At 38.9% G+C, this 21843-nt stretch overlaps 1 protein-coding gene across 9 annotated transcripts in view; it reads right to left on the bottom strand.

Moving 5' to 3' along the window:
• The window catches only part of B3GALT1 (beta-1,3-galactosyltransferase 1), a 214697-nt gene that overhangs the window by 39725 nt on the left and 153129 nt on the right, over window positions 1–21843 (bottom strand). For 3 of the 9 annotated variants that reach the window (XR_008467610.1, XM_054208134.1, XM_054208139.1), the window contains one exon: window positions 4117–4283. The exons of 3 other annotated variants lie outside the window; for them this stretch is intronic. The gene's annotated coding sequence lies outside the window, so the exon portion shown is untranslated. Of the gene's footprint in view, window positions 1–4116; window positions 4284–19055; window positions 19151–20079; window positions 21450–21843 lie in introns of those variants that run through there. 3 more of the 9 variants (XM_054208136.1, XM_054208137.1, XR_008467611.1) reach the window with 3 other exon arrangements.

The raw sequence follows: 21843 nt of genomic DNA, 5'->3' as shown, positions 1-21843 counted from the left end.
TTGGATGATTGGGATTTTACAAAAGGAGTCTGGGGAAATGCATTAGTTTCTTTAAAGTGACTAAATGTGTATAGTTTCATGATTGTTCTCACTTTATTGGATAATGCACCTTTCTGATTTCCTCTTGATGACTCCCCAGAATATATTCATAACTCATTAGGATCATGCCTAAGCGTTCAGTGTCTGAACATGTGTGTCCGATGCCTGCATCTAATAATAAATTATAAGGGAAGAGGAGGACTGTGCGGTTAGTTGTAGGGACTAGAGACCCCTTTTTGGATGACCATGAAGAAATACAGCTGATGGAAGAAGATAGTTAGATTCACCCATCTATCCGTCTCAGTAGAAACATGGGGCATATATTATGATACACGCATATGTGTAAAGAAGGGAAAATTGAGGGCATATCTTTCAAACAATGTAGAGAATATGCATTAATATGTACTTATGTGTAAGTCTATAAAGTTGACCTAGACACAAAAAAAAAGACATCAACCAGATGTGACCCAGAAGTCCTGTATGCCTGGTAAACTCTACTGAATAACTGCTCTTTTAACTTTGAACACAATACCTTGCTAAATGTGGTTACAGAGATCTTAAATCCACATTGGTTCAGGGTAATGTGAAAAGAGGTCTGTCTAAAATGAGCATGTAACTATATGCCATGTTAGTAGAATCTACATCGTGTAAGCTTGGCCTTGTGATTCCTTTTATCATGGTTGCCCTCATCTTACAATCATATAATTAAAATGTTCCTAATTACCATCTTATAAGAAGGGCCTTTGAATGAAGCTGGTGAGAAATTTGGATGAGGAAATAGTATAATTTTATGGTTTCATTGTTCTTTGTTCTTAGCAATGCTTGCTTCATCCTCACAAGCTATCACTGTGTGCGGTCACTTTCCTTTGCTGCAAGACTGTTCTCATCTTGTCATGACATCTGCTCACAGTCTGTGTTATGGATTTCACTGCGGTGTTATTCTTCCAGATGCTGCCAAAGGCTATTATTCTGGGGGGAAAGTCACCTTTTTAAAGGTATAAACATGAAAGTGGGAGTTAGTGATCATAGTCTTTTTTGTGAGTTCTGCTTTGCCAGACTCTCTTGTTTTATAGTATGAAACAAAACTTCATTAGACAGCGTGTGGTTACTGTGACCTCTCCTGACACTGTTTGCTGTTTTCCAGTATTGCTGCAAAATTTTACAGTGAACAAGAACCTCCTGAAAGTATTCATAGTGTCAGTACTAGTTGCCACAGTGCTGTTGGCTCTATAAAGCTGGCAGAGATCAAGCTCCATTTCTTTCTCTTCTGTTCCTTTCCTGTTGCAATTGCATTTCCTGCAATTAAGATGACAAAACTATCTAGGGAAAATTTAAGATTTCATGGTAAGTTTTACACTACTTCAGCTCTTGTCATAATTTAGGAAAACATACTCAAGGGAAAAGATTGAGGAAGTCATCCAGATAAGGTGTCAGATGGGAACGAAATACAAATATTTTGGCTAGAACCCATGGAGGAGAGTGTCATCCCTTAGAGATAGTCCCTTTTCTATTCATGGTACTATTGTACTATTCACTATGTCTTATGAAAAAGCATAATACAGAAAATGACCTGATTCTTTTTTAACACGAAAGGGCGTGCAGGAAGGGAGCCTCTTTGAAGGAGGGGCACTCCACTGGCCAAGTGGAGGACACATAACCCAGCAACTGGGCACCGTTCTGTGACCATCTGCACAGGTCAAGGGTACTCATCCTACCTGACCCTCAAGGCAGCATACTGGGCACTCGTCAGAGAGCAAAGGCTACAGCTCTGCTGGGGGGTCTGTATCATCTACCCCAGCAGTGGCCGATGCTTCCACCCAGATGGAGCTGTTGAAGGGACAGGCTGCAGTGCAGACCTGGGACTGCAGGAACTGCCGCCACCTTTCACTTGGGGCAAGGATAGGCAGCAGACCCCAGGTGGAGGAACTCTTGCAGCAGGTGACTGAGATGCAGGAGGCAGCTGAGGAGGCTGCATAGCATCAAGGAGGCTGAGGAGTTAGATAGCTGGTATTGAGTGCAGTCTGCAGCAGGTCCACAGCCAAACAACCAAAAACTCCCCCACCAGCACATATAGAAGGGAGGGGGGCCAGTAATGCAGAAGAATGGAAGCTTTCAACGGCAAGGACCAGCAGGAGGAAGCCTCCCCTGAAGCCTGAGGTACCCTTGCAGAACTGCTTCACTGCTTTGCAAACTGAAGAGGAAAGACGAGTCACATCAGGAGAGAAGCTGGAGCTGAGTAAGGCAGCTTGATCTGCTTGCCGTATAATAACCAGTGCAACTAAGGAAAAGTGATGGGTGATAGTAGTAGGTGACCCTCTTCTGAAAGGTATGGACACGCCCATTTGCTGACTTGACTCACTGTCTAGAGAGGTGTGCTGCTTACTGGGGGCCGATATCAGGGGTGTCACCGAGAGACTACCAAGCCTTGTACAGTCCACTGACTATTATCTGCTGGTGTTGTTTCACATGGGCACCAGTGCTGCCACCAGGAGTAGTCTGAGGAGTATCAAGAAGGACTACAGAGCCCTGAGAGTGGCAGGAAGGGACTCTGGGATGCAGGTAGCTTTTTCATCAATCCTCCTGGTCAAAGGGAAAGGGTTTGAAAGAGCCAGTCAAATCTGTTAAGTCAACAAATGGTTACAGGACTGCTGCCACAGTCAGGGGTTCAGCTACTTAAACTATGCAACTTGCTTTGAGAAACAAGGTCTGCTGTGGGTTGATGGGGTCCATCTGTCAGAGAAGTGGAAGAGCATGTTTGGTCATAGTCTTGCCAAGCAGGTGAAGAGGGCTTTAAACTAAAGTTGCCAGGGAAGGGGAACCTCAGTCCATCCCACTCCTATCAGTTTGATGCCAGTGCCAACAATAGGTGCCCAGAGCCTGGAGAAGGATAGCAGGTCAGCAGAAGAGCACCTGGAGTGCAGCACAAAGGAATTCCAGCCAGTAAGTCAGCTTCATCAGGGGCCCAACTTAAATGCAAATGCATGCAGCATGGAGAATAAAGAAGAGGAGTTAGAGATGTGTGCACACCTGCAGGGCTATGATCTTATTGTCATCATGGAGACATGGTGGGATGGCTCCTGTGACTGGAGTGTTGGCATGGAAGGATGCAGACTCTTTAGGAAGGACAGGCAGGGGAGATGAGGAGAGGATATTGCCCTCTATATCAATCACCAGCTGGATTTCATGGAGCTCCGCCTGGTTGTGGATGAGGAGCTGCCTGAGACCTTACGGGTCAGGATTAAAGGGAGGGCAGGGGCAGGTGGCATTACAGTGGGGGTCTGCTACAGGCCACCTGACCAGGAAGACCAAGTGGATAAGGCCCTCTATAGATAGATAGGAGCAGCCTCATGTTCACAAGCCTTGATACTCATGATATCCTGGTATCTTTTGGAGGGACAATACAGCAGGGCATAAGCAATCCAGGAGGTTCCTGGAACGCATTGATGATAACTTCCTTCTCCGAGCGATAGAGGAGCCAATGAGAAGAAGTGCTGTGCTGGACCTTGTTCTCACCAACAAGGAGGGGCTGGTGGGGAATGTGAAGCTTAAGGGCATCCGTGGCTGCAGTGACCATGAAACAGTGGAGTTCAAGATACTTAGGGCAGTGAGGAGAGTGAACAGCAAGCTCGCTACCCTTGACTTAGGAGAGCAGACTATGGCCTCTTCAGGAATCTGCTTGGTGGAGTACCATGGGTTAAAGCCCTGGAGGGAAGAGGGGCCCAAGAAAGCTGGTTAATATACAAGGATTACCTCCTCCAAGCTCAGGAGTGGTGCATCCCAACAAAGAGGAAGCTGGGCAAAAACGCCAGGAGGCTTGCATGGATGAACAAGGAGCTCCTGGACAAAATCAAACAGAAAAAGGAAGCCTACAGAGCAGAAAAGCAAGCACAGGTATGCTGGGAGGAATACAGAGAAATTGTCTGAGCAGCCAGGGATCAGGTTAGGAAAGCTAAAGCCCAGATAGAGTTAAATCTGGTCAGGGATGTCAAGGGCAACAAGAAAAGGTATGTCAGTGATAAAAGTAAGACTTGGGGAAAATGTAGGCCCTCTCTGTAAGGAAACAGGAGACATGCTTACCCGGAATATGGAGAAGGCTGAGGTGCTCAATGACTTTTTTTGCCTCAGACTTCATCGGCAAGGGCTCTAGCCACACTGTCCAAGTTGCAGAAGGCAAAGGCAGGGAGGAGCAGAATGAGGAACTGCCCCCTGTAGGAGAAGATGAGGTTCAAGCCCATCTGAGGAACCTGAAGGTATACAAATTTATGGGACCTGATGAGATTTATCTGTGTGTCCTGAGGGAACTGGTGGATTAAGTTGCCAAGTCACTATCCATCATATTTGACAAGTCATGGCAGTCTGGTGAAGTTCCCACTGACTGGAAAAGGGCAAACATAACGCCCATTTTTAAAAAGGGAAAGAGGAAGACCCATGGAACTACAGACCAGTCAGGCTCACCTCTATGCCAGGCAAGATCATGGAGCAGATCCTCCTGAAAACTATACTGAGGCACATGGAAAATAAGGAGGTGATTGGTGACAGCCAATATGGCTTCACTAAAGGCAAATTGTTCCTGACAAATTTCATGGCCTTCTACAATGGGGTTACAGTGTTGGTGAATAAGGAAAGAGCAACTGACATCACCTACCTGGGCCTGTGCAAACCATTTGACACTATCCCACAAGACATCCTTGTCTCTAAATATCATAAACCTCTCCTTAAGAGGGAGGACAAATAAAGGACTGGGGAGGGAGCACAAAACTATAGGGAACACAGAGCACAGACGTTCTTGAGTTAACCACCCAAAGTATAGAAGTCTCTGGAATATATATATATATTTATTTATTTTTATATATTTATATTTTATTTATATATATTTATTTATTTTTATCCCCACCCCCCCCACCCCGAGATTCAGTCTGTTCCAAAATGCCTGATGTTGTAATACCTATGGTGGGATCCATTTTCTTCATTTTCTAAGATCTCTGCTATTTTTTGAGATGCAGAAAAAAATCAGTGCATTTTTAAATTTATATTCTCTCTTTTTGTTGAATAAATCATTCTGACAGGACAGGAAATAGCAGTCTCCCTGCTGTGGATATAAAAGATACACTCATCTTTGTACTGAACCTCTGGATCTCATGCCTGTTATTGTAATAGTCTTTGTTACAACTGAGACATGGAATAAAGCTTTCAGCAAAGGTTTATTTTAAATGTACTGCTTTTTAAAGCCTAAAGTGAGTGTTAAAGTAATGAAATGTTTTATATTCAGCTTTAACACTGGGCAGTAATAACAAAAAGGAAATATTTCTGCATTCAACCAGATATTTTGTATTTAATATTATTTATGCTAGGCAGGGAGAATAACAGATACGGAGGTGGCTTAGAGATAGCTATGATTTTGCTAGAATTTTGCGTTTGAGGGTTGTTTATGGAAGCCAATGTGATTTTAAGTGGGTTTTTTTAAAAAAAATATTGCAAACTGTTATTGTTCTGTGAAATATAAATTGTGACGGTTCGACTCATTCTAGCTTCATTATAACTTAGGGTCAGATTCCAAGCTCTGCGTAAAATCCTTTTACCAGACCCTATCAGCCTTGAAAAGTCCTTAACATCAAAGTAGGTTCTATAAATAGCAGCATAAGTCGTTTGAACTGGTAGACAATATCTGCTGTTCCCTGGAAGTTCACATTAATTTCTTTCATTTATTGAGATGTTTTACCACTTCTCTGTCCAATAGGAAAAGTGTGCCTCTGTTCAGCCCACTCGACGTCTAAAGGGTGTGATAGTGGACAGATATAAGTGAGTCTTTGACTTAAGGGGAGACATTAGGCAGACTGAAAAGGCCAGTCCCATTATTCATCTGTTACATAAAAACAGAGCTGAATTAATGTAGATATGAGTAGCTGGACTTGTGAATCATAATTTATGAAAACTGAAACATAAAGATTTCATTTTATAGGGCTTTTACATCTCGAAGTTCACAGAATACCAAGAAACAACACTTCCCAGAGGGACTAGTAGCCAGTAAGGGTTGGAGGATTCATTTGTGTAACTTAGATTTTAATAAAAAATCCACAGGCATTTTGCCACTCATATCCACTATGCTGATACCCACTGTGCTGTAAAAGCACGCAGACAAATACAGAGCACTTATCAAATTTCACCATAAATTGTACATTTCTGTGAGCTTGTTGGGGTACACAGTTTCTTCAAAATTTCAGTCATCCATAGCAAACCAAAGCATGTTATCAAACTTGTTGTCAAATGAATATGCAGTGATGCACAAAGCATGTATTTTAGATCCCGGATTGTTAGAAGATTATGTAGGCTTACAGGGACTAATATGAAAGTAAGCTCTTTCACATCTGTCCAGAAACTAATGTTATTTTAAAGTGACACTTCAGTATTCCTGTATGTTTTTTGTCTAAGCACACATGGTAGCAGAGCCTTTCCTACTGCTGCAGATACTTATAATGCATTGTTTAGATGACTGCAGCAACTGATTACTGGAAAATCTGAGAAGAGGCGTGTAAAAGGAATTGGAGTGTTCAGCTATAGTAGAAAAACAGTACAGGTTATAATACTAGAAGTATTATATAAAAATAAATAGAATTTTAAAATTTCACGTCATTGTTCCTGAAAATATTGCACTCTAGACGTAAATTGTGAAGACAAAAAAAAATCAGAAGCCCAGCAAAAAAGCCAAGAAAGAAGTGAGTCTTCCTAAACAAGAGAAATGTTTAGATCTTATGAGAGGCAAGTTGATTTTTATGTCACAGGCTACATCAAAATATATTTTAAAATTCCTTGATAAATTCTCCTTTTGTAAGAAGCTCAAAGGTTTCCTCAGTCTCAGCTTTAGTTGAAGTCCTAACTTTGATAAACAGGTAGATTCAGTAAAGGGGTGTAGGCAGCTACAAATAAAGAACATCTCAGTCTGTTGCTGGGCAGTGTGGCACCCCAAATCGGCTGTCACCTCCAGGCACACGCACTGAATTCAGTGCTTCACAGCAGGGGTCAGAGGCCCGTCTCAAACTAGTAAAGTAGGAGATGCTGCACAAAAGGAAAGCCAGCCGCAGATCCCATATGTGTTCTATGTTTGAGCCCTTCCAAGTTAACGTACTCATCTGATCCTTGCTATTTTGAATACAAAAGAAAGAAATAGTCCTGGAAGTAAAGATTAGAGCTCCCTATTCTTCTATGAGAGCGCTCTTAGGCTGCAAAACTCCTCCTCACCCTTTTCCAGATCTGAGGAGTGCAAGAGCTTTAACTGGCCAGATGGAGATTAGGGCACTGTGACCATGGGATATTTGGTACAGGTCTGGATTTAGGGTCCCTCCAACAAAATTTCACTTTGGAAAAGCACACTTCTGGACGAAGCTTAATTCCCAGCTTGATGGGCTGGACTGAGCTGTGGGCCCAGGGCAGAGAGCTGATCGAGGAGGGCAGGCCCAGCAGCTGGTGTACCTGACAGCTGCCGACCGTGGTGTGCTTACTGGCTCCTCTGGCCTCTCTTAGGCATGGTACCTGGCCTTTCTCTGCTCTGAGGAGTGTGTTCCTCACGCTGCTAGTTAAGGTAAAAAGCTATAAATCTGCATTTTGTGATGTGAGGAGTAGTGAAGGTGTTGGAGTAGGAAGAGATGAGACCAACTTATGAGTCCCATTAGAGCTGTGTGCTGGATTCTTGAGCTCAGGGCTCAGTGTCTGAAATGCCATTGTGGCCTGTTGTTATTAGCTATTGAAGATTTTCTCTTAGTGGTTGAACCAGAACCCTGCTTGTTAGCACACACTCATGCTGTGCTTTCTCAGGGCAGGCACAGCTTTTTTTTTTTACAAAGAGTCTAGATAGCTCCTGCTCAAGCTGCTCTCACCAAAGCTCTTTATTAAATAGTAAAATGAACCCCTCGTAAGCAGAGTTGCCAGTGTCTGTCAGAAATAAGACTCACTTAAATTATTTAGAAAAAGGGAAGTAGTTGCTGCTTTAACAAATATTCTCCTCTGGTAAAACATTTCCTAGAAGTTAAAGCAGGAGTATATTCTAGGAGATACTAATTGTGCTGTAATGTTTCCTGCTGATTTGGTCTATGGCCTCTGCTGTTTAGCTGTTCTCTACACAACTTACGTGGTCTTATATCATTCAGTGGTTCAGTGATGCTTATGCCATTAATAATTCTCAGATGCTCTTCTAGAAAATTGCACAGTAGGATAAATCTTGAATGTGTTACTATACAGTTTGTCAATAGATGGGGAATTTCAGACTTTTTTAAAAAGTATGTCTCTATTAAAATGAAGATTTAATCCATGCTGTGTCAGGAACACTGATTTTATGATGATGGATGCTGAATGAAAAGCTTTAGAATAGATAAAGAAGAATGTAACTTATGGGTTATTATCAGTTTTCTCTTGAGTTTCTTTTCCTCATAATTTCTGGATGGGTCTCTTTCTTTGGCAGGCTCCCAGCACAGCAAGTAACCATACTAGGCTGTTGGACATATGCTATTAAAACTGATTGTCCGTGGCAGTGTTCAGACAATTTATATATTCCCTAAAACTTATTTTAAAAGGTCTTTTTGTTCACCTTCTGTCTTGAAAGCCAGTTTCAACAAGCAATACTGAGAGATTTTGATTTACTGTTATGAGTGATGGTTTTAAACATGCTGACACTTTCACAGGAAGGTGAAAAATATACTCTTGTGTTACATTTTTTTCAACCCTGCCTGGGATTTCAGGTACATAAGGCAGATTGTGCTTTTGCTGTTCAAAGACTTCTTTGACTTTCCCAATGACATTTAGATATGGATTAATATTTTGTTGATTACTTTTAGCCTAAGCATTACTAAATACAAAGTCTGCGTATGTTGCAAATCTCTTAATAAAAATGAATAATTCTCTGAACATCTGTAAAAAGCTCTGCCATTCTGTGATTTCATTACAATCAAATAATCAGTAGTTATATATCTGAATGGGAGTAAAAAAATACTAAGAGTCTATGAATGCTATGGCTTTTGTTAGTAATAGGATTACTAAGATTTTGAGGATCCTGTTCATCGATTGTCCTGTAGAAGACAGCAGATGTGACAAATTTGGGGAATGCTGAATCAGTGCTGAAATATTTGCACTAGGAAAATGCCAAACTAGGTTTAGAAATATTTTTTATTCATTAAGATTATGTATATGTGGGTATATATTAATACTAGGTATATAGAAAGATAATACCATTAACCAGTCACCATACAATACTACCTCTCTGTCCTTTTATTGAGAAAGGAATGTTGTATGGAGCTACCACAAATTTAATCACTTTTGTCTAACTGAATATACTACAATGTGAAATAGTTTTGGTTTGTTTTTTTTTTCCCCTGAATAAATATTTAATTAAAAATTTCTGGTTTATTTATGTGTGTAACACATATTTTTCTTAAAATGATGTGGCTTTAATTTAAAATTCTTCATATGTGATATTCCGATTTCCATATTCAAAATTTGATCCTTCCAAATTAGTAAATGAGCTTTTTTTTATTGATTTTTAAAATTCATCCCTCATCGTGAAAAAAGTGCTCAAACTAAACATTTGCAATAACTTGAATTTTAACTTTTTTGTTAGTAGGAATATGGAATCATAGAATACTTTGGGTTAAAAGGGACCTTTAAAGGTCACCTGGTCCAACCCTCCCCTGCAACAAGCAAGGACATCTTGAACTAGACCAGGTTGCTCAGAGCACTGACTGACATGACCTTGAATGTTTCCAGGGATGGGGCATCAACCACCTCTCTGGGCAACTTGTTCCAGTGTTTCACCACCCTCATTGTAAAAAATGTCTTCCTTGTGTCTAGTCTAAATCCACCCTCTTTTACTTTAAAGCCATTATCCCTTGTCCTATTGCAACAGGCCCTGCTAAAAAGTTTGTCCACATTTTGCCTATGTGCTGAAAGGCCTCAATAAGGTCTCCCCAGAGCCATCTCTTTTCTAAGCTGAACAACCCCAGCTCTCAGCCTGTCCTCTGATCATTTTTGTGGCCCTCCTCTGGACCCACTCCAACAGGTTGCTATGCTAGGTTGAATTTTATTTAGGACAATATTTTCAATTTCTTAAAAATAAACAATAATTTCCTGCCCATCTGTACGTAAGTTCTATTTTACACTGAGCTGCTTCCAGCTATAGGCAACGATTAGTGAAGGAGACTTCTAGAAAATTAAAGCCTGACTTTTGGATGACCTAATTTTGTGGTGACTAGTATGAAAAACTTCAGAACAGCTTAATTACAAAGTACCATGATTGTTACTGTCTTAGTTGAGTGAATGGTGCTCCAGGCATCTGAAAATTAGATCCTCAGTTTTGCCTTTTATTATCATCAGTGGTCTTTTAAAATCTGTGTGTCATCATGCATTGAGTACTGTAGCTGCTTTAAGACTGGGGTGTCAGAGAGGACATCTTTTTCTGGTTCAGTAATCCCAACAGATGTCCTTTACCTCTTCTTATTATACAACTTGAAGTGAACTGAAAGATTCATTTGCTTTAGTTCAAGCCTTAGCACTGCTGATGTTTAAGCAGTAACATTGGTTACAGAAATATCTGCTTTTCAAATTTTAATTTGTGCATAGTTTGACTGACATGAGCTGTCTTTTCTTTCCACCCTACTACACATACATGGTAATGTCACATGGCAGAATTTCCCAATTCCTTTTTAACAATATAGTGATTGTTTTAATTTACTGTCATAGGTGTGGTTGTAAGGTTTTAGGTGCTCTAGGGTGGGGAGTTCTCTGTGGGAAGTAAAAGCCTATTTCATACTTTTTACCAAAGTCTGTCTATCTTTGGTGAGATTAGATTGGACAGTTGGGATACATTAAGGTGATGTCCAGAAAACTCCATATTTGTCAGTTTCAGCATAGATATTTATTTAAACACCCAAGACGTCTCTTATCTTGGCATGCATGATTCTTCACAGTATGTTCATCAGACCAGTGAGAAAAATCCTCATAGATGGAAAAGCACAATTCTAATGAAGTCATTTTATTCTTTGCATGTTGTAAGAAACATCCTGACATTTTATTTTGTGAAAATTAAAGTTTGTATGTACATATTTGCAAGGATCTGAGAAATGTTTAGCCATATAGCCATAGAGCAGGATAGAATAGATGAGTTGTGTTTGATATTTTTTATTTTTAAATTGCAAGTAAATAAACAGTTGGGTTTGTAATGATAGGTAAAATAGCACTCTGTCCTGGTTTGAGATACTCTAGTATCTTAAGGGTGATATTATAAGGACCATTTAAATGCTTTGATTTAACTACTTAAATGGCTTTAATTAAGTAGAAACCAAGAAGAGGAACAATAAATGTACACCAGCATCTTACAGTGGACTGTAAAATGCTACAAAATTCCAGAAAGGACGTGGCCCAAAGTGAAACCATTGAAGTCAGTAGGAATCTTGTACAGCTTAGTGCAGCTTGGCAACGGGAGAAAAAAGAAGGAAGGTGGGGCACTTCTCATTGTGTATACACTCACTGTGTATGCTGTCACAGAAACCAGAATTTAAAAGAATTATCTGTTCTGTTGCTTGAGGCCACTCACTGCTCCCTTGAAAAGCAACGCGCATCCTGGATGCTCAGCTACTATGGGTATGAAACCACAGTTGAAGAAAAGAAAGTGCAATGATGCTTTCTTTCTTGTACTGCAGAGTTTCCTAATATGCATTTTTATTACGTTTTATAGTGTCTTCTGGCTCTGCAGAGTTAACAATTGTCTGTAGCCTTTTACTCCTCCTTCCTTTCACATTTATCCGTTATAAATCAGATACACCACTCAGTCTTCTTGAAAGTCTCAATTTATAGTTGAGCTAGAGTTTCCCAGCTATAACTAATCATGGTTCTCAGCTATAGTGTGTGTGAGGCCAAATCGTGCTTTTCATGGACTTCTTAGGGAGGTTAGAACGGACCATTACTTTGTATTATGATCCATCCTGTTACATGGAGTTAGACAGTCTTGACCAGCTACAATGCAACCTCGCTATGCCTTTGATGTGTTTGCTAAGTCAACTAAAAGTATTTTTCAAATACTTTCTGCATTCTTTGATAGTGAAGCAAATATCCTTGTGATGCATGAGGACAGATTTTTGTGTAATGAATTTCTAATGTGTGTATTTTTTTGCAAGATTTAGACAATCTTCATGACCTGTAAGTAGAAAATGCTAGAAAATAAAAGCACATTGAGTAGCCTAAACATCCAGTCACTTGCATATGGGTTCGTCTTATCTTATTGTTTAATTCTTTTGAACGCTATGATCCTCTTCAAATGGATACAGAATCTTGAAGTTCTGTGTGGTTTGTGTTTTAATAGAATAGATGTATAATGACTGGTTCTTAGCACCTTGATAGACGTAATCCTGACACTCAATGGACATCAAAGTTTGATCCTTGGAACCATCTATCTGATTTGCATGAGCTACTTATGCACAAATATGTAGATAGAGGTACAGTAAATGGGCTACCGATGACAATATAATACAGAGCTCCAGCTGGCCCCTTTAGACAAACAGAGCTGTCATATTAACGTCTTGATACTACATACGGAATTAAAAGACAGACCTTTTCTCTAATAACATGTACAAAGACTTCCATGGATGTTTTGTTATTTTAAATTGCATAGCTGTGCAATAAAACTGAAACTTAATATTGACGTAGCTCTGAAGTAATGGAAAAGATGATTATTGTCACCAGAAGTATTAGCTAGTGTCTGTTTAAGTAACTTGCAGTTTATGTTGCTCTGAATAGATAATTCTAGTCGTGTTATATTCCTTTAGATGTAAAAAGAATTTTTCCTCAACTCTTTTCCTAGTCTGTTTGTAAAATATATCTAAATATAAAAATTATAAATTTTCCAATAAGCATGACCAAGTATATGTCAGAAGCTACTTGCCCTGACGTAGGACATATAAATTATGGTTAACCACAATGTTATCAAAGTATTTTTAATCAATACTTTTATTCTGAGTCACTTTTCCATTAGTGACTTGTGTAATACTAACACAACTTTTTGGGTCAAGGAGCCTGTTCAGACCTTAAGGTTCCAAATACCTTTCTGAACAATTAATAATCTGTGCAAAACAGGAATATTGTCTCTATGAAAACATGCAGTAGCGTTGCAAATTTAAAATTACTAGAAAATATAAAACAAAATAAAATACTATAACAAGGCAATCAATCAGGCCATCCTTGATGAATCCTTGTTAAAGTAAAGCAGTTAAATACCTTGTTTTTTATTTTTTTTTTTTACATTCTAGTTCCACTTATCTGCTGTATGAAAGCCCATACTGGGCAAGGTTTACAGCTGGAATGCCAAGTGGAAATGAATTACAGCAGAACATAAAGGGGGCGGGGGGGGAGAAAAATCTCCTTCCTAATAGAAATATGGCACTTTATATATGTGCAGTGTACACTCTCTTGCGGTGACTGGCTGCTACTGGAGAAGAAAGATGAGAGATGTGTAATGCTTCCCATCCCTAATCTTCCTCCTTGCAAAGGTCAGTGGCTTAGCAGCACACTTAGCGTGTTCAGTCACTGTAGTGGGAAATGTTTCCCTTGCCTGTCATGCCCTTGTGCAATTTTAATTCCACAGTTGTAGTCTGATCCTTTAATGCTAATATGTCAGCTTCTGTTTTCTTCTCCAGAAATATTCAGAACTGGGATATGAGCTTAAACCTGTTCCATGTTTTGGCAAGAAGAGCTCACATGGTACAACATACCTGCTCGGTAGCTTCAGTGCTTTGAATAGTGATTGAAAAAACATGGTAACTCGTAGCAAACTGGGAATAGGCAATTGTGTTTTGAATGTTACTTAATTAAAGGTAGCTTGAAACTAAAGGTATAATTGGTGAACGGTAGTACCCATCCTTGGCCACGGTATATATCAGCTTGCTGCCTGGCTGGGAGCTTGAAGAAGGATTCTGCTTGGGCGACTCAGTGAGTTTGTCATTGTTCTGCCCTTTTGGTTATTTCATCCAGAGATGCTATATATAGGTTGTGCATTCAGAACTCCACCAGATGCACAGAGCAGAAAAATGGAATTGCTAAACGCTTTTCTCTTATGAGACGCTTTTCATTTCTCAGAGTATTTGATGATATCGTGGGGAGGAGGTATCTTTTGCTAGTATTTCACAAACATTGTTGTGTAATTGGGCAGATATTAATCCAAACTTGGTTTATTTTTGTGTTTCAGGATCACTGTCTTGCACTGTCCAAAATACTTAGGTTTCAGACTTCAGCTTTGAACTTAAATAGTAGGAGATATTCAGAACACTGTGATTAAGGTTCATTCCATATCTTTCACTAGAATTCATAAGCACTGGTCTCGCCCTTTACGATGCATAGGAAATCACAGAATAAACCAGAAGGTACTAGTTCTGTGGTAGTTTACTCCAGTTTTGTGCTAGTTTTACAGGAATAAAAATAATCATCTGCATAGAATTAAAAATATGAAATTACACTCATCTATAAAACTGAAATCTTGAAGGGCGTGCAGTTATTACTGCATCTAAAACGTGCCTTTGTCAATGTTGAATGGGTTTAAATTTCCTCTTTTTTATTTTTTCTTCCTAGAATTCTTCTGTAAATACAATTTTATCATGTATGTTAGGAAATAGTTGATTTTCATGTAAAGTCCCCGTGTTTGGATTTGAGAACATTTAGTGATGGTAGTAGAAATGCTCATGCTTTGCTGAGAATTAATAGCAGAAGTATTTCTATGCAATTTATTTCACCATAGTATTTTGTCCAAGGTAAAGAAAAATTGGTCATGTGTCCAACTTTTGCTTCAGTTACTTTTCTTCAAAAGCTTTTATCAGATATTTCTGATATATATTCTTCTAAGTGAAATAGTTCAACATATCTCAGGCTGAAAATATTTTACAGGGTATGACACACACACAAGACACCTGGAAGTAATGTCAGCTAGTTTGTATCTGAGCTGACGCATAGCTGATTTTAACTTTTGACCAGAATCTTTCTTTTGTGTCACTTTACTCTGGCCAAAATCACTTTTGTATGGAAATGGTTTTACAACTTATGTGGAAGGAGGTTATGGTTTTCATTTGTTTCCTAATAAGACAGAGTAGCATAGTGACTGCGAAAACTGACTTTACCTGATGCCTTTTATGGTCCTTTTGTCAAGATTAAAGAGATAAGAAAGGCAAATCCTCAGGCAACTAAACATGTGGAGTTTTTTAGATTCCCTGTGAGAGATGAAGCGGATAAGTTTGATCCTCGTGATATAGTGTCTGTTCTGTGAGCAAATAAAAAACTCTCATCCACAGATGTTTGTTTGGACACTTTCCCAAAAAGCTGTTTTCATATATGAAAACTCAAAAAGTCTGAATGTATTTTGTAGCTTGGCAACCAGAAGATGTGCAAACACTGTCAGAGAAATGCTAATCCTACATTTCATTAACCTGTATGTCCCCTTTAAGGTAGAGGACACAGTTAACACTGTGTAGTATCTTTTATAGAGATATCAGGGTGCCTGTTTTTACAATGTGGACAGAAGAAGTGGAAGATTCAGCATGACAGCAACATTTCTATGTTCATAGTTTAACCAATAAAATCTGCCTTAGAATTACTGCTTTTCAGCAGTGGTAATTCCAACAAAGACATAAAAGTACTGTTGAGCCGCTTATACATTAATAGAAAGGAATAATCACTGGTTGACATGTTACTAGGATTTTATTTCATCTGCTTCCTTAGGTTTGGTCGAAATGTGGAACTCTTTGAAAGCAACATGTAAGTGGTGTATACACTAATCCTATTATTCATTAATAGGATTAATGAGTGTACCTCTTGTATATAGCTTTGAAAATGTACCCTCTAGGTCCCAAGCTTCCTTTTTTTTGTAAATTGATTGTCAAGATAATCCACATATAGGCAAGAATACTCTAACACATGAATTATGTATCTCTTCATTTATCATTAGTAAGCATTGTTTCTATACCTAGGGGCATTCTAGTAAAACAGTGAAAGTGAGTAATATGTTATGCTGATGCTTTTAATGGTTATCAATTCTGTTTAGGCAAGGCATCTTTGATGAAAGAATTAAAGTTATCATTTAAAAAAATAATGAATTCACTCATCTGTGATTTCAAAAACAAATAGACAAACTAATGTATTATAAAGTTCAAAGTACATAGGTATTAACTGAAATAGAAGTACTAGTGCGTTATTAAAGCTGCAAACAAGTTTCTTAGCTCATGATGTGCTGGCTGCTGTTTTTTCCTAAGCTGAGCAGACACTGATCTGAAAGACAGACATCATGTGTCTCAGTTTAAAGATCCAAAGTCATCTTGTAGGCAGGTACATTTTCAGAAATATCATTGCTATTCCTATAGAACGAAAGGCAGGTTTTTTTTCTATTTGAACACAAAAGTCTACTACAATTGCTTATGAGCAAAACTCAAGAGCTATCAACTAAAAAGAAACAAGGGACTACTTAATATTATCACATACTTTTCTTGCTGATATGTGTTTGAAGCCCGAGGCAAGGTACTTATGTCTGCCATTCTGTGGCTGAAAGCAGTTTTCAAGCTGGGATGTAGCTTTAATTGGTGAGTTTGAGTTGGATTTCTATTTCTTTTTCCCCAGAATGGCTCTTGAGTCTTATTCACATCCCTATGCTATGATCAGTGAACAAACAAAGAGGACAGTAAATGAAGCTCTTAGCTGATATGCTGTCCAGTAAGAAATTATAATGGCAGTATAATAGACATTATTATAGACATAGACAAAAAACATACTGCTTTTGCACTCAGGAGCACTTTTTTTTCTTTGATAGAAGAATCCAATATCCTTCCTATTGATCATTGCAACCTTAATTTGGCAGAACTGAACCCCTTCTTAAATCTCTTTAAAAAAAAATTCTGAAGAGGAGGAACTAAAGATGATTCAAGCCTCATCATGAGATAACTTTGGTCCATCCCTGTTTTGAAAAAAAAAAAAAAGGAAACACTTGACTTATTTTTGTCACTGTAAAAGCAATTAAATGAGTAAAATTCCTACTGAATACTTGTGGAGAAAAAAAATCCTTAAATTCATTCTCATTCATTTTTTATTATGCTGGAAGAAGGAGTTTTGTTTCAAATATTTGTGTCATACAAATGTGTAAACAGACTTTTTTCCTATGCAGAATTTAGTAAATTCAAATTCATCTGCATGATCATGATAGAATTGTATTCAAGGTGGAAATGGAAATTTAGACTGCCTAAAAATTGTTCTTCCCAAGATTTCCTTCAAGCTTTGCCATGCTTGGGTACTAAAATCCAGCTTGTTCTATACTGCTTAAAGGTGGAGTTGCTGCAAATGTTTTTAATCAGGAGCACAATGCTGTAAGCTCTTCTTTGTGAAAACTTATCAAATTCCTTGGGCTCTGGGTATATAAACATGTACAATGCTTAGTCCTGGACCTTTCTTCAGACTGTGTTAGAAAGACTGTTAGAAGTTGTATACCACAAGAGACTTTTCTTTTGTTTTGTGTCTTCTAGCTGTGACAAGTTTATTTGTACGCTTTAGTTTTCTATTTCTGAAACAAAGACCAGTGTAATCAATGCTCTTCAGTAGAGTTATCGGGATGGAAAAGGTAGCAAACCAGACATTTGTGAAGGTACGAGATGGAAATCAGGGTGCTGTGTTTTAGTCCCTAGTCTCTGGAATCTATGCTTAAATATGATTAAGGGTAAGATTCCAAAACCATCTGTTCTATTTCTGTGTGACAAGTATAATCCTATATTAGTCCTATCCTGCAGCACCTGTATCACTTGTCTGGGTACAAGTCAAAAATACTTCTTAGAGAAGTCTCTGATGAAGAAACTAGAGTTTTCGAGTGAGATTTAAAACCTGGAAGCTTACCAACTTTAAAATCAGTGACAAAGCTCGTTCTGCTAATTGTGATATTCAGCACAATATGGAAATCGAAGGTTAAAATTTGTTATTGGCTGCTATTTTTTGAAGTACTTAGTGGAAAAAATGGGTTATGCTCCTATGACTACAAATTCTAGGTTAAGATAAGAATTGTTCAGTAGCTGAAGATTTTTAGAATTTACTAACTGGGAAGTTAGATAATAACAAGGTGACTAAAGGTTAAGCAACAAGATTTAGAAAGATTTATGGATGTATGGAAAAAAGTTTAGATCATGTTAAGGCAAATGATGAGGATACGAGACTATTGTGTAGCAGAAAAACATGGTGGTGAGAGAAACATCACTCGTATGTTGAATCCCCAGCATTAAAAATCTTCATACTTGTTTTGATGTTTATGAATGTTCAAACTGTTATGATGTCATGAGGGAAAGTGGCACTATGCAAATACAGCGATGCTTCATAATATCATTGCTACACAAATTAAATTCATGTTCAAGGAACCCGCTAGTGCTTTCAGTGCAGAAGAACGAAGCGCCTGCTGAAGCACAGAGTGTGTTTTCATCTCTCTCTGATGACAAGCCCTCTGGGCTCAGATAAGAAGAGACTGAGAGAATGGTCACTTGGTCCATAATAATATCTGAGTAGCGATGTCCACATAGCTTTTAAATCAGCTACGACGACTAACTAAAAAAAAGTTATATCCAGGCTGTGTGCTCTTTATAGATAGCACAAAGATTCATTTCCCAGATTGCTTTTGAAGGAGGGGCAAATGTTATTTTTGGTTGATAAATGGGATTAGTGTTCTTGGAGACAGTGGTATCAGGTAAAAAACTATATGTTTTTTGCTGTGATAGTAATATAATTTCAAAATGTAACTTTCCTTTCTCCTACTTCTTTTCCCCTGATATTTTATGCTGACGTTTTGTCAGATGTGTTATCTAGTCCGCTTGCCTGCTTTGCCTCTGAAGAAGTCACATGCATATAGTATTATTTTACATAGGACAGATTGTTTTTTACTAGCATATTTTACTCTTCAAAGATTTAAATTCCTTTTGTGAAGCGTTTTTTATACCTGGAGGAAAAATAAATTGACAGAAATATAGAACATTTGCTACCTCATTCTCAATCTCTTCTTGCTTCAGTGTTTTAATCATTCATCAAATGATTCTTCTCTGCAAAATGATGTCAGTACAGAAGACAGTCAGGCCATCTACAGAGATACATTCCAGAGGTCTTACATTGGCCTAATGAAAATTCTAATAGTAGACATGGCTGTTAATGTGGTTTTTTTTAAATTTTGCAATGAATAATACATTATTAATCTTTCCCTGAGCTTAACTCTTGATGTATTAGCAAAAATCTAAGATTACATCTCTAATCTGTGACACCCAGTGGTGTCCCTCAGGGCTCAGTTTTGGGGCCAGTTCTTTAACAATGATCTGGATGAGAGGATAGAGTGCACCCTCAGTAAGTTCGCAGATGACACCAAACTAGGTGGGAGAGTTGATCTGCTTGAGGGTAGAAAGGCTCTACAGAGGGACCTGGACAGGCTGGATCGATGGGCCAAGGCCAACTGTATGAGGTTTAATAAGGCCAAGTGCCGGGTCCTGCATTTCGGTCACAACAACCCCAAGCAACGCTACAGGCTTGGGGAACAGTGGCTGGAAAGCTGCCCAGCAGAAAAGGACCTGGGGGTGCTGGTGGACGGCCAGCTTAACATGAGCCAGCAGTGTGCCCAGGTGGCCAAGAAGGCCAACAGCATTCTGGCTTGTATCAGGAATACCGCGGCCAGCAGGAGTAGGGAAGTGACCGTGCCTCTGTACTTGGCACTGGTGAGGCCTCACCTCGAGTCCTGTGTTCAGTTCTGGGCCCCTCTGTACAAGAGGGACATTGAAGTGCTGGAGCGTGTCCAGAGGAGAGCTACCAGGCTGGTGAGGGGTCTGGAGACCAGGTCATATGAGGAGAGGCTGAGGGAGCTGGGCATGTTTAGCTTGGAGAAGAGGAGGCTGAGGGGGGACCTCATTGCTCTCTACAACTATCTGAAAGGAGGTTGTAGAGAGGTGGGTGTTGGCCTCTTCTCCCAAGTGAATAATCACAGGACCAGAGGAAATGGTCTGAAGTTGTGGCAGGGGAGGTTTAGATTAGATATTAGGAAGAATTACTTTACTGAAAGAGTGGTCAAGCGCTGGAACAGCCTTTCCTTTCCAACCATGAAGATTCTATGATTCTATAATGCACTTCTAACAGAAAAATGATTTTCAGTCTACCCAAAATGTTTGTTATTCGCTGTTAGGCAGTTATTGTTAACTGAGTAAGTTGAAAACCAGAATATATTTATTTTTCCACGTATTTTCCTGGTGTTCTATAACAGTTTCTTAGACAGAAAATTAGTATGACCTTAGGAAAATAAAATTAGGGAATCAAAAACCATTTTGCAAAATACTTTATTTGACACAGATGTATTTTCAGAGAGGAGAAAAGTACAAAACCCACAAATTCATACAGAAGTCAGTGGGAGTTCTGACCTACTTAAGCTTATGCAATTTTAACCATTATATTTCTGTGTCAAACTATGTAATGTAATTTATTTTTTTATTTGGGTTTGGTCTGCATATGAAATATTATTTGAGAGGATTTTTATCGTATATGTGAATCTAAACCAATCTTGTTTTATCAGTGCAGTGGATTAGTTTATATCTCTTAGGACAGGATTTAAAGTAAGAGTCATCTGCTTCTGTGAATGTCTTTTGTTTCGTTAGTAACAGATAAAACAAGCACAACTAATACTCCTGGCTACAGAACTGTATTTCAATAAACTTTTAAAATGAAGACTAATTAGATGACATAGTCTGTAGGAATGAAATAGAAGCAGAAGTGTAAATGAAATACTGATAAAATTAGACCGAAGATGCAGTCCAAACCTCTTCTATTCATGGTACTTCTTTTCTACACAAACTTGCCAGAGTTAAACATAAGTATTTTGTGACCTTGTAAAAACCTGATGTTTGTATTCTTTTTGTTCTAGCTCTTAGTAATAGAGGGATACATTGCTATTTTGCTACTAATTAAAATAACTGGGCATTTTGTGTCAGTTATGAGTGAACCCCAGTAGGCAGCTATTTATTAATTTCTAGGAAAGTAAGGCATCATTGTGCATAACAGTTGCTTGGGAAGACAAATGCCATAACTCCGAACGTCCCTCTTTCCTCCTCCTTTCCCCCAGCTTTATTGCTGAGCATGATGTAATATGGTATGGAATATCCCTCTGGTCATTTGGGGTCAGCTGTGCTGGCTGTGTCCCCTCACAAGTTCTTGTTGCACCCCAGCCTACTCAGTGGCAGGGTGGCATAAGAAACAAAGATGGCCTTGACGCTGTGCAAGCGCTGTTCAGCAATAGCTCAAACACTGGTGTGTTAGCAACACTGTTCTGGTCAGAAGTCCAAAACACGGCACCATATGAACTGCTGTGAAGAAAATTAGCTCTATTCCAGCCAAAACCCATAGAATGTCTGCAAGGAAGGGACAAAGTCAACATGTAAAGGACTAACGCAAGAAATAGAAAAGAGGTGGCTGCAGTAGCCTGACCAGAAGAGATCAAAAGTTTCTGTGTGAGCTACCAAGCAGTTGTGACCTACCTATAAATGCTTTGGCACAATAAAGCAAGTAATAGACTGGCCACATAGCATGATCTGTTTGGGCATACCTTCAGTGGTTATCATGGACAAATGCGCAACCTTGATATTCTTGAGGACTGTGACTAACTCTGGTTCTCTTTCACATGTTTCTTCTGCAGTTCTTCTGTAGCACATAACAGAACTGCACTCAGTGCTCCTTTTTGTATGTACGTATCTCAGTGTCCTCTAAACTTGTATAAATAAAACAAGCAAATGCTATTTCTTTCTA

Source organism: Rissa tridactyla, chromosome 7, assembly GCF_028500815.1.
Source record: "Rissa tridactyla isolate bRisTri1 chromosome 7, bRisTri1.patW.cur.20221130, whole genome shotgun sequence".
NCBI lineage: Eukaryota > Metazoa > Chordata > Aves > Charadriiformes > Laridae > Rissa > Rissa tridactyla.
This window is presented reverse-complemented; position numbering and strand designations above follow the sequence as displayed.